The sequence below is a fragment of the Schistocerca serialis genome, chromosome 7 (genome assembly GCF_023864345.2).
Source record: "Schistocerca serialis cubense isolate TAMUIC-IGC-003099 chromosome 7, iqSchSeri2.2, whole genome shotgun sequence".
Taxonomy (NCBI): Eukaryota; Metazoa; Arthropoda; class Insecta; order Orthoptera; family Acrididae; genus Schistocerca; species Schistocerca serialis.
In genome coordinates, this window is record NC_064644.1 from 310,188,482 (window position 1) to 310,199,062 (window position 10,581).

Genomic DNA, 10,581 nt, shown 5'->3' on the forward strand with positions numbered 1-10,581 from the left:
ACCGATCCCTTCTTCTAGTCAAGTTGTGCCACAAGCTTCTCTTCTCCCCAATTCTATTCAGTACCTCCTCATTAGTTATGTGATCTACCCATCTAATCTTCAGCATTCTTCTGTAGCACCACATTTCGAAAGCTTCTATTCTCTTCTTGTCTAAACTATTTATCGTCCACGTTTCACTTCCATATATGGCTACACTCCATACAAATACTTTCAGAAACGACTTCCTGACATTTAAATCTATGCTCGATGATAACAAATTTTTCTTCTTCAGAAACGCTTTCCTTGCCATTGCCATTCTACATTTTATATCCTCTCTACTACGACCATCATCAGTTATTTTGCTCCCCAAATAGCAAAACTTATCTACTACTTTAAGTGTCTCATTTCCTAATCTAATTCCCTCAGCATCACCCGAGTTAATTTGACTACATTCCATTATCCTCGTTTTGCTTTTGTTGATATTCATCTTATACCCTTCTTTCAAGACACTGTCCATTCCATTCAGCTGCTCTTCCAAGTCCTTTCCTGTCTCTGACAGAATTACAATGTCATCGGCGAACCTCAAAGTTTTTATTTCTTCTCCATGGATTTTAATACCTACCCCGAACTTTTCTTTTGTTCCCTTCACTGCTTGCTCAATATACAGATTGAATAACATCGGGGATAGGCTGCAATCATGTCTCACTCCCTTCCCAACCACTGCTTCCCTTTCATACCCCTCGACTCTTATAACTGCCATCTGGTTTCTGTACAAATTTTAAATAGCCTTTCGCTCCCTGTATTTTACCCATGCCAGCTTCAGAATTTGAAAGAGAGTATTCCAATCAACATTGTCAAAAGGTTTCTCTAAATCTACAAATGCTAGAAACGTAGGTTTGCCTTTCCTTGATCTATTTTCTAAGATAAGTCGTAAGGTCAGTATTGCCTCACGTGTTCCAACATTTCTACGGAATCCAAACTGATCTTTCCCGAGGTCGGCTTCTATCAGTCTTTCCATTCGTCTGTAAAGAATTCGCGTTAGTGTTTTGTAGTTTTATTTCAATATAGCAGATTGACAATGATTAACTTGCCTTTGCAAAGGTGTCGCAAACGATGGGCGACATGCAACCATGTCAGAGTTCACACAAATTTGTCACGCGTTTCTAATAACTGCTCTGCAAGTGCCGGTCTACAACTGTGCCTATACTGTCCACTAATGCCAGCTACTGAGCACTAATGTCCGTATACTGAGCCGATCTGAGCGGCCGAAGCCGGCAGGAGGGGCGCTTATATTCACTTCTTGCAGCGGTCGCTACTGGCGCGGCGCGGTCCTTGTCAGCAGGCTATTGGCTGACGTTTCCTCACCGCCTTCTCTGGTCTTCCGTTCTTCGTCTTCGTTCCGGCGCTTGTGGTTACGCCAGAACACTTAATATAAGAGGTGCCCCAAGAGGAATGTTCAGTATTCTAGAATATGACAGGAACGATCATTCAGAGCAAAAAAGTCTAGTAGACGTGGTGTACTGCTTGCCTCCTGCAGCAGACACTCGTGCAATAAACTTTCGTGAAAGTGAGCTTTATTTAGCGCGAATAACGTCGTTACGAGTTATAAAATATCAAAAGTTGATAATGACGAACTTTCTTTAGAAAACATTACGAAAAATATTAATTAAATGTGTAATGACCTACAAAGAACTGTTATATGGGAAACTAATATCTACGATCATTGTCATTCTTAGAACAACTGCTCTGAAGATTTTTTTTTGTTCTCATTTCTTCTTCTTCGATTTATGATGTATCTTGAGCGTGCTGGAGGCCAGACGCGATTGCTGTAAGTGTAATTTGGTAATTTCAAGCAATAAATGAAAGTTTACCTAATTTTGTACTCTCTTATTGTAGTATTTGCTAAAACCATCAGCCTACGCTTTAAGAAGTGTCTGTGAATATTTTAAATAGCGCGCGAGAGGCGCAGATGCTATTCATATTGTTATCGGCCATTTAAGACAGTTAATCTTACTTCACTATATTTCTGTACTGATTAACAATACTCAATTCAGACTTATTTTTAATAAAAATAATACTAATAATATTCCTTCAGAGTGGATTGGTATTTTGCTTAACTTCAAGGAATTTTATGTAAAAATATCGTGCTTATGTGTGCTGATAGAATCTGTGACAAAGACGATGTTTTATCAATACTTAAAGAAAGCAAATATTTATCGAGAGAAGTTTCAAATATTACGAGATGGTACATACAGTTGTTCATTCTAGGACGTAACCCATGATAGCTGGATATTTTATTAAAGAACTATATTTGGTATAGCGCGCGAGAGGCGCAGATGCTATTCATATTGTTATCGGCCATTTAAGACCGTTAACCTTACTTCACTATATTTCTGAACTGATTAACAATACTCAATTCAGACTTATTTTTAAAAAAATAATACTAATAATATTCCTTCATAGTGGATTGGTATTTTGCTTAATTTGAAGGAATTTTATGTAAAAATATCTTGCTTATGTGTGCTGATAGAATCTGTGACAAAGACGATGTTTTATCAATACTTAAAGAAAGCAAATATTTATCGAGAGAAGTTTCAAATATTACGATATGGTACATACAGTTGTTCATTCTAGTACGTAATCCATGATAGCTGGATATTTTATTAAAGAACTATATTTGGTATTTAATAAAAAGATAACCCTGAGAGCTTACTAGCCGGAACTTATAGCTCTACCCACCAAAGACAGTTTAATACTGTAAGGTTGTTGTTTGTACTTGTACGTGAGATGTATTTTCTGATAAAGCAGATGAACAATTAATAGAATCTTACCACCAAAGGATCTGCTATTACGTATGTGCACGCTGATTCAATGCGTTTTAATACATTCAGGATCCTCGCAGATTGTTTTCAGGTTATATTTTGAAAGTTTCACGTAACATATGAGGCAAACAATATTAAACTAGGCCCACATCCAAAGGTTTACTGTACACAAACAAGCTTTATTATATTCGTACGATGCATTTCACAGCGTGTGCATGTCTTTACAATACATTAATACAATAACACGATTCGTACAGACAAACATTCTGCACGCCACGACACGGTACGCACCACAATGATCTCTAAAATGCATATCTGAAGAGCTATGAGTACTTGTGTAGCAGAAGAGATGTCAAAGTAACAAAGATGAACAAGTGCTCATAGTTCTTAAGGTATGAACTTTAGAGAACATGTTTATTGGATTTTTTTCCTTGTTTTGATCCGTCCTACTATTTTCAGAACAAGGAAAGAAAAGAGTTTGCATTAGAAGAGATTTGTTTTAAAGTATCGAAAATGAAGTGTTCATAGCTCTTAAGGTATTCATTTTAGAGTCCATGTTTACTAGACCTTTTTGGTTCGAATCATCGTTCCTCTCACATCCTTCAATACTGACCTTTCCTCTTGGGGTCATCCTGTAAACAGAATGATCCAACTGCCCCTACCAATCCGCTTTATGCAACCCGCACTACGTCTGCATCAGGAACTGTATCTAGCCAGGCGACAACCACGTAATCGATGTAAGTTCTCTCTCAGAACTTTGGGTGATTGTTAGCAAACGGAATCATAGTGTAAGAAATACAAGTGTGGACCGGCAATGAATTACACCGTATTTTTGGATCAAGATACACCTTAATGCTGTAATACTTAGCCAGCCGGAGTGGCCGAGCGGTTCTAGGCGCTACAGGCTGGAACCGCGCTACAGTCTGGACGCGCGACTGCTACGGTCGCAGGTTCGAATCCTGCCTCGGGCATGGATGTGTGTGATGTCCTTAGGTTGGTTAGGTTTAAGTAGTTCTAAGTTCTAGGGGACTGATGACCTCAGAAGTTAAGTCCCGTAGTGCTCACAGCCATTTTTTTGTAATACTTACCCAAGTGTCTCCAGTCTTTCTCTGTGTAATTAGCGGTGTAGTCATATAGGTTGTGGATGTCTCCATAAGTTCATTCCGTTTATAGTACCTAATCTTTCATAAACGGCTCAGAAAAGTTGCCTTACAAGGTGTGTTTACCATCGGAAACAATGAAATTACAGGATGTATCAAACTGGAAAGAAAAGAAGCAACACTTTTCCGGTAAATAATCCAATGAAAATATTAATATATGACTCGCCGCGTTAATGTGCTAAACTAGTTTCATAAACAATATGTCTAAGATATCTTCGTATACCTTATCAGTCAGTTTGCGACATTTTAACGATGTGCTTCACATCTCCAGAGCGAACTGGACAACAACATTGTTCTGTCATGTGGGGTAGCATAAAACGACATCGGCAGAGCAGCTGAATCACCCTTCAGTGCTGTGCAAAGAAATTTAAATCCAGATTACGCACACACACACAAACACACACACACACACACACACACACACACACACACACACACACACACACACACACAAAAATGGCTAATGATAGACGTGATCGACAGTGAATATTAATAACCAACAGGTGAGCTAGCATTAACTCTGACTCTCTGCTGTATGACCAGGGAGAGAACAGCAATAGCAATAGTTGGAACTACAAGTGAGAATCCCCGTGTTGTTAAATTCCATAGAATGAACGGTGCCAAGGCAATGTTCTGCAACAGCAAATTTATTCGTCATTTTCTGGCCGTTTTCTGCGGAAATATCACGTGAAATGTTTTTCGACCACCGTCTAAGATAAAGGACCTTTTTAGGATTCGTAAAGGATAAGCTCGGTTCGCATAAGGCGGGAGTCTATCATATTCGTTGCAGTTGTGGCAGATCATATATTGGTCAGTACCTCAGGGCCGTGGAAGACCAGTGTATTGAGCATAAGCGTCATCCACGTTTATAACAAGAAGTAAACCTGCTGTTGCTGAACTTTGCCTTGGCACCGTGTTTCTGTTTGCAAGTACTATCGTTATTATTCAGTGGAAGAAAAATCAGTATACCGGCTGAACGAAATACATATGCAATAAATATAACATTATAATTTCTAGTAATAAAATGAAAATAATGGCATTCCTAGTAAAATATCGTCAGATCAAAAATTGTCTTGGATAATTCAGTTTTAGAACAAGTCTCGCAAATCTCGTATTGGGGCTGTGCTATAAGTTTTCATTTTGATTCTGATACTGAAAATGAACTACACAAATCCCAAGCAGTCTGTGCTACCATTAGCAGAACATTGGGCCATAAAATACAAAAAGTGACCATAATACAATTGTATGAAGTGATGGCGGTTCCTGTGTTATCCTATGGAAACGAAAGATAGGTAAAAAAAAAAATGAAAATCAAACAGCAAAGATGAGGTTCCTAAAGAAGACGAACGGCTGCAGAAGAAGAGACATAAGAAGAAATGAAAATATTAGAACAGAATTAAATACTTTCAACATTAATGAAAAAATTCAAAAATATCGTGAACATTGACGACTAACACCGTATGAGAATGGGAGGTCACAGAATTACCCAGAAGATCCTGAAGCACAGCAGAATGGTAAAAGAGGAACTGGAAGATCTCGACAAATATGCAAATGATTTTGTTTGTGAGTTCCGAACAGGCAACAGTCTAATCCTTGAAGGGAAGGTGATGTTTATGATGATAAAAATGTTATTACATACACAAATAAGTTTTCATGCTTATTGACTTCATATGTTTTCAATTATAAAGAGCTGACATTTTTTCAACAATGTGAGTACAAATGTTTCTGTTTTGAAAAATCTATCAGCTAGAAATTAAAGCATTTTGTACAGAGTTGATATAACATTGTTACAAATATTTGTGGAACAGAATTTTGATGTCTTCCTTTGCTGGATTTTCACACCTCTCCAAACATCTGTAAAAAATACATCAAATATTAGGGCTTTACCCTTATATAAATGCCTTACTATTGTATTTAATGAAAATTGCTTCCACATAAAGTTTCACTATATTACTGAAGAGTTGCATTCCTTATTTAAGTGCTCTAATGTCAATGGTTTGTGAGGAAAAGGTACATAAATTTTAGAAAATATAAGTTATGGGAAACATGTATCAAAGATGTGACCGTGTTTATATTAGGTCTTACTTTATCTCAAAGATTTAACAGTGTTATTATTAGGCCTTACCTTATCTGCATGCATGTCCGACCGATCACTGCATCGTGCTTCTGAACAATGCAGGCGCTGCAGTATCGTATTTATCCTCCGACACCGGACAAGCGACTTTCAATTAAAATGTCTCCCCTAAATGGGGTTATACATAGTGGATGTACGAGCACAGGTTGTAGACCCACGGTTGAGGACATATGGAAATTTGAGTCTGGTCATGAAGCGTGCTCGGATAGTCTAAAGGTAAAGCGAGCGCTTGCGATAACCGGAAAATCTGGGTTCAACTCCCAGTACGGTACAAATTTTCACTATTATTTTATTATGCAGCTGCTGGTTGTTCATATTCGCAACTGCGAATACATTTCATGTATTTCATAACGGCTCTTGTTGCCGCAGTGCCCGTTCCTTCGGATATGCATGCATCTCTGAAGGATCATTGCATAATACTTCTGACAACACAGGCAGTGCAATATCGTATTTATCGGCCGACACCGGGCAATGTTCTTGAATCCTATAGAACATCTTTGGTATGTTTTGGAACGCCGACTTCATGCCCGGCCTCACCGATCACATCGATACCTCTCCTCAGTGCAGCTCCCCGTGAAGAATGGGCTGCCATTCCCTAAGAAACCTTCCAGCACCTAATTGAACGTATGCCTGAGAGAGTAGAAGCTGTCATCAAGGGTTAGGGTGTGCCAACAGCATATTTAATTCCAGCATTACCGATGGAAGGCGCCATGAACTTGTAAGTCATTTTCAGCCAGGTGTCCGGATACAATTGACCACTTAGTGTATAATAAGCATGAGACGCAAAATCATAGCGATCTCTATTTTCCATTGCAAACTTTTTCGAAATTCCTGCAGTATCTTACTTCCATGTAAATATCACAATAACTATGACCGTTAACAAAATGACAGGCACATCATAATGAACGTGACATACAAAGCTACAAGTGAAGCAAAAATGAAATTTTTTACCGAGTAGTTTCTGTGAAGTCGATTGAGAAAAATTGCAAGGCATGCACCTCGATTCTGTCATCGCCCACCGGCCGTAAGGTGACAAACCGCTTGTCGGTCTCCCCTTCCGAACAAACGAATGAAGTTGCCCATTGCTTTGGACGTAAACTGGCCACTGCGCATCGGCCACCATATCCTGGGTTGTTATTGGGTTAGGAGACCAGACAGCCAGGTCATGGGTCTCATCGGATTAGGGAAGGACGGAGAAGGAAGTCGGCCGTGCCCTTTCAAAGGAACCATCCCGGAATTTGCCTGGAGCGATTTAGGGAAATCACAGAAAACCTAAAACAGGATCGCCGGAAGCGGGATTGAACCGTAGTCCTCCGGAGTGCGAGTCCAGTGTGGTAACCACTGGGCCACCTCGCTAGGTCCAACACACCTAGCTCGCGCTTTAGAGCCAAGCGCCGATGGCGTTAGCATTTCCCCTCACACGTCTCCACCCATCGCAAAGACCTATCTTGTGATTTAGATTTTTATTCATCAATTTAAGCATGTTTCTGAAGAATGCAGATGTGAAGACACACTGGAAAGTGAACATATTGAGCGTGTGGAATGTTCTGTGTACTCCTCGCACCAGAACACTGTGAAATATGCTTGGGATTCTCATGGTAGGCGTGTTTCTCAACGAACACTGCTCTCGTTGAACTTTATAAGAACTGAAAACCTCCTTGAGAGAGGGGCGAGACCATATCCCCCAAGTACTCCTCAACAGTTTGGGAGTCAGCATGGCCGGCCGTTGTGGCCAATCGGTTCTAGGCGCTTCAGTCCGGAACCGCGCGATCGCTACGGTCGCAGGATCGAATCCTGCCTCGAGCATGGATGTGTGTGCTGTCCTTAGGTTAGTTAGGTTTAAGTAGTTCTAAGTTCTAGGGGCTGATGACCTCAGATGTTAAGTCCCATAGTGCTCAGAGCCATTTGAACCATTTGTAACCAGCATGAATAACAGACGAAGAACGTGCGTTAGTACCGGAGATGGGCATATTTCTTACTGAGAGTCCGATATCGATCTTTATGATGGGAGTCTGATATGTGTCAAACATGAACGATATTTATGTCTGTTCTCCTACTTTCCCAAGTGGTGAAATTTCTACCATTTTTCGTTATAAATACATATGTACTGCGTTTCACGTCGTCCATCATTGCCTGTGATTATTCCTGTCCAACAATATCTCTGTTCTTTACCAATTGTCTAGCAGTGTAGTTTGAATCGTCAGGTTGGACCAAGGCTTTCGGAAGATTTGTCTTGGTCTTCGTGCAAATGTCAGGACTGGCAATCATCTCTCAAATACTGCCAATTGGAAACTGCTTGACCCCCACGCAGCTTGTTGGAATTTGGCTGAAAAAAGAAAGAAGTTCTACTACAGCCCACCCTGCCATCATGGGTAGGGAGCGCGCTGTATAAAAAAAAAGGGCATTCCTGATGCCCTCAGACGTTTCACCGTTCGGTATCCCATCCAATGCAACGCTCGAGAGACTGAGCAACGTTGGTAATATTTCTCGTGAGGCTCGTTTAGGTTCTGCTGGGCACGAACAATGGAGAGAAACGGGATGGCAGAAACACTTAGGTGTGAGTGACATTTATTTCGATGCGTTAATGCAGGAGAGTAGTATTCACATGCAGCCGACGTCGTTACGCAGCGGCTTGGAGCCTGTGGTTATGGCGGCAGACGAGGTGTGAGACCTTGGGGACGCGCGGCGCCGGCGACATGTGACCCCGCCGTAGTCAATTAGCGACGGCGGCCGGCGCTCGCGCGGGCGAGACTTCATTAGGGACGCCAGGAAATATGAACAGCACGAGCGGCCGCGTCCCTCCGGCACGATCTCGGCGTGGTTCCGCGCCGCTCGCCGCTGGCGGCCGTCTGGCCAGCGCCGGCGTGGGAGGCTGCCGTGCACGGACGCCTGTAAATCGCCGAGCGTGCGTGCAGCCTCTCTGCTTGTTTGTACCTCGCATGCCACATAAATGAACCGGGTGTGCTTCTATATCCCAGTAACACAACGATCTGCAAGACTGTTAACGTACATTTCCTAACGAAACTGATCCCAGTACGGGTGGATATCTGATCGAAACTGATCCCTGTACGTGCCACCAGAAACACCCTCCCCCCAACCCCCTCCTCCTCTCTGTCTCTCCCGTTTTTGTTGGCCTGTCTTGATTTACTTCTCCAGCATTCTATATACACTACTGGCCATTAAAATTGCTACACCAAAAAGAAATACAGATGATAAACAAGTATTCATTGGACAAATATATTATACTAGAACTGACATGTGATTACGTTTTCACCCAGTTTGGGTGCATAGATCCTGAGAAATCAGTACCCAGAACAACCACCTCTGGTCGTAATAACGGCCTTGATACGCCTTGGCATTGAGCTAAACAGAGCGTGTACAGATAGAGCTGCCCATGCAGATTCAACACAATACCACAGATCATTAAGAGTAGTTACTGCTGTATTGTGATGAGCCAGTTACTCGGCCACCATTGACCAGACGTTTTCAGTTGGTGAGAGATCTGGAGAGTGTTCCGCCCAGGGCAGCAGTCGAACATTTTCTGTATCCAGAAAGGCCTGTACAGGACATGCAACATGCGGTAGTGCATTATCGTGCTGAAATGTAGGGTTTCGAAGGGATCAAATGAAGGGTAGAGCCACGGGGCGAACACATCTGAAATGTAATGTCCGCTGTTCAAAGTGCGAGCAGTAGGTGACCGAGACATGTAACCAATGGCACCCCATACCATCACGCCGGCTGATAACGCCAGTATGCCGATGCCGAATATACGCTTCCAATGTGCGTTCACCACGATGTAGGCAACCCGGATGCGACCATCATGATGCTGCAAACAGAACCTGAATTCATACGTAAAAATGACGTTTTGCCATTCGTGCACCCAGGTTCGTCGTTGGGTACACCATCGCAGGCACTCCTGTCTGTGATGCAGCGTCAAGGGTAACCGCAGCCATGGTCTCCGAGCTCATTCGTTACAGCCATGTGGATATCTGTCATCTCGATTGCTAGTGATACGAGGCCGTTGGGATCCAGCACGGCGTTCCGTATTACCCTCCTTAACTCACCGATCCCATATTCTGCTAACAGTCATTGGATCTCCACCAAGCCGGGCGGGATTAGCCGAGCGGACTAAGGCGCTGCAGTCCTGGACTGTGCGGCTGGTCCTGGCGGAGGTTCGAGTCCTCCCTCGGGCATGGGTGTGTGTGTTTGTCCTTAGGATAATTTAGGTTCAGTTGAGTGTAAGCTTAGGGACTGATGACCTTAGCAGTTATGTCCCATAAGATTTCTCACACACTTGAACATTTTTTGATCTCCACCAACGCGAGCAGCAATGTCGCGATACGATAAACCGCAATCGCCATAGGCCAGAATCTGACCTTTATCAAAGTCGGAAACGTGATGGTACGCTGAAACGACCCCTTAGAACAATTATACAAGACTGTGCTTAAACTGACACACAATATTTTTTTTTAGCGCAACGCAATCT